General features: G+C 31.8%; 1 long non-coding RNA gene across 1 annotated transcript in view; it reads right to left on the bottom strand.

Annotated features, from left to right (window-relative positions):
* The window catches only part of LOC106472638, a 16,045-nt gene continuing 12,249 nt past the window's right edge, over nucleotides 1-3,796 (bottom strand). Inside the window, exon 3 of the long non-coding RNA XR_001291627.1 lies at nucleotides 1-81. This is a non-coding gene — a long non-coding RNA (uncharacterized LOC106472638). The remainder of the gene's footprint in view (nucleotides 82-3,796) is intronic.

Below are 3,796 nucleotides of genomic sequence, written 5' to 3'. Positions count from 1 at the left end.
AGTTCTCTTCTTGTTCCTCTTTCACTACACCAAACTTCAAAATGGTATGTAAAGATCTTTGTTGTAAGGAATCACCTTCTACTGTTGATAGAAGTATAAATAGTGTTTATTTGTGTATAACAACACTGAATGTAAATCATGCTTCACTACATCATACTGAAATACAACACAATGTGTTTAGATGAACAGGTCTGGTGTATAATTTACTTTGTGGTACACAGTTATCCTGACATCCTGACATACAAATAATAATTTAAACATGTCGAGCAAAGTAAAAACAAGAAACACTTATCAGAAATATGCAAAGAAAGGAATAATTTCAAACATTATGAGCATTTATAGTAAAAACACTACAAGTTTTTATTAACTGACTAGGTCACATACATTTATAGTTGAACTTTAACTAGTGGGACTAAAAGAGATACATCATGTTGTCCTTATATAACAGATATGAAAGGAAATTTTACATTTTAAAACTAAATAAAACTTGTATTTCCTCTGAAATAATGTAAGCCTTTTCTTTTTTGATTTGAATGACCTTCGTACAGTAACACCACCTTATCTAAGATATAAACTCTCACACACATTCTGTACAACTTTTTGTTGAATCACCCAACTTTCCTACAGCAAGTCATGATGCCATTATATATTCTTCTTGATTGTGAGGAGGTCGGTGGGAAAGTATCTCAGAGGTAAATACCTGTTCAAAATTAATATTAATCACACAAACATAATATTCAAATTAGATAGGACCTATGAAATACTATAAACCAAAATACACACATTGAGATGGAGAAAGAAACCAGAGAATTTAATAACAGGATATAAACAGATAAAAACAGGAAAAATAACAATCCTGAGAACAATAACTCTGAATGTTGAGATGAAGATGATATTGAACAGAATCCAGAACTAAAACAACATCCATTATTTTATAGTACACGAGAAGGACACCATGATGGGACCTGCCAAAGAACCCAACACTCTGTCAGAAATTTGACAATTTTTTTTCTCCAACTGTCAAAATAAAAAGGTTTTTAGTTATATCTCTTAATAGTATAAATATATACTATGTTGTTGTTGGGCTTAGGATTCTTCTACAGTAGGTGTCTGTGATTTGTTGCAATAAATTCAATGATAAATAAACAGCACACAATTACTTGTTTTCAAAATAATATATATATATTCAGAACAAGTTAATGTATGTATAAATTCTTCAACACTATAGATATTATGGGTATATCATAAATACTCTATATGTAGATCTCTTCTTCTTGTCCAATATCCAGTTAGGCCTATTCAATTACTTTAGAATTTCAGTTTACAAACCAAACTGTCTTCTCTATTTCTATCGCACTACTATTCTCTGTGATTTGCTTACAATTGTGGCACGAATTACCGTAATTGTTTGGTCTTCTTTCTTTTGAAGTTTTATCAAAGTGCACACAGACTGATTCAATTACTTTAGAACCACGCCTTGATAGAATAAAATTATTTTTCTTATCTTCTTTTCTACTGTTAGTTTCACTCTAACATATTAAACATTAGGCCGATCACTTCTACGGTAGTTAACTTCACGCCAACTTTATTATCTTTTGCTATAATCTGTCAGCTGCTTCCCGTTCGCCTCATGCTACTTATATCTTTGTCACTTAATCGTCTGTCCACCTTATATATTCTCGACATCAATATATTGCATGTGACTTTCGATATTCTCCACATCAATGAATTATTAACAAAACTTCCTACAATTGTCTACTTTTAACTCTTATTATAACAAAAACTAAACAATAATAAACTATTCACTCACAAAACTAAATTAATCAATACTATCTGAACAAAACAGTCTTTTACATCATGACACAGTTAATGGAAATTTTCTTGGGTAGTACCAGGGGCAGATTGGCCCACTGGAACATAGGGCAATTAGTGGTGTGAAGTGAGAGCACTAAATTCTGGTTTCACTTAACAAAGACATTAATAACCAGAAACAGGAAAATACTAAAATTGTTCAACTCTAAACTTTCCAATTAGAATTCTAAAGACCAGACTGAAAGAAAATTGTTTTCACCCATAGAGAACCAGCAACAATGGATGACATATGTTTGTACAACCATTAAAATACCAGAACTGAGTCTCCACCTGTGGGGGAAAAACGATCAAATTTAGGAAAAGGAATCTGTTAAATGTTTATTATACCAGCAACACAAGGTATGTAAACGTAAGATGTGGAAAGGTAAACATGCTGAAAATGTGACCAGCAAATAACAAAATCATAGAAATAAAAGATGTATGGAGATGTGTGCTGCAAATACACTTCCATTGGTTTTAATGAAAAAACATTTTTTTCAAACTATCATGTTATCCATTTTGAAAGGTAACATGATAAGATATTGAATGTAAAAGAAAACACCGATCACAGATCTCCATTACTTTGGAACAGCAAAGGGATGACAGTTAAAATCTTGAGACTGACAGATCAGAATCCCTATTGCATCCAAAAGATCTTACAGAGAAACTGGATCCTGTGGATGAGAAAATGAAACAGGTTAAGGAGAAAGATGGTGAAAATGTAAAAAAAAGCCAAAAGTATAGAAAGTGGTGAACCAATCAAAATGTGGAAAACTGTAATGAATACAAAGTAGGCCATATATATGTTCTCCTCAATAAGAAACCTTAGAATGAAATGAATTAAAAAAAACCTACAAAATTACCACCAGCACAATTTACAGAAAGAACAGGAAGAGAATACACGTCAAGTAGATTTCTGAAATTGTGTGGAAGTCACGAAAAAAAGAAATATTTAAAAACAGGATCACCTGACATAAGACTAGCCCCCTCTGATATTACAAAAACAGGTGCAATATTTCAATTAACAAATGACTAATTGATAAACTTAATCAAAAATGAGGGTCAGTACATAAGTCCTGTTCTTCAGAAGAGAGGTTTAAGCATAACATCAGGCTCTACCATTAACAGGCAAGTAAAGGCAACATCCTAATACGTTGGTCTAATGTGAACATGAAACAACAGAGGGAACTTCAGGTAACTCAGCTTACACAAACTGAATACATTGATTAATAAGAACCAATGAAGAAATAAGTTAACCCCTTCTACACCAATAATAATATGTGATTATACCAACTAATCAATCACAAGAAAGTACCAATGATCACCTTTATCACCCATAGCACATAAGAAATAATGCCTCAATTTAACGAACAGTAGCTTCCAAAATAGCTAACAAATCATGTGTAAGGTGTGAAGTGTAGAACTATGGGTAAATATAATGTAGGTATTATACAAATGATGTGTACTGTGTGAAGTGTAGAACTATGGGTAAATATAATGTAGGTATTGTATAAATAAAGTGTAAGTTGTGAAGTGTAGAACTATGGGTAAATATATTGTAGGTATTGTACAAATGATGTGTATGGTGTGAAGTGTAGAACTATGGGTAAATATAATGTAGGTATTGTACAAATCATGTGTAAAATGTACAGTGTAGAACTTTGGGTAAATATAATGTAGGTATTGTATAAATAATGTGTAAGTTGTGAAGTGTAGAACTATGGGTAAATATAATGTACGTATTGTACAAATGATGTGTAAGGTGTGAAGTGTAGAACTATGGGTAAATATAATGTAGGTATTGTACAAATGATGTGTATGGTGTGAAGTGTAGAACTTTGGGTAAATACAACGTAGGTATTATACAAATGATGTGTAAGTTGTGAAGTGTAGAACTATGGGTAAATATAATGTAGGTATTGTACAAATGATGTGTATGGTGTGA

Source organism: Limulus polyphemus, unplaced genomic scaffold, assembly GCF_000517525.1.
Source record: "Limulus polyphemus unplaced genomic scaffold, Limulus_polyphemus-2.1.2 Scaffold5480, whole genome shotgun sequence".
Taxonomy (NCBI): Eukaryota; Metazoa; Arthropoda; class Merostomata; order Xiphosura; family Limulidae; genus Limulus; species Limulus polyphemus.
The sequence above is the reverse complement of the archived record's forward strand: the minus strand, read 5'-3'. Positions and strand labels throughout refer to the sequence as shown.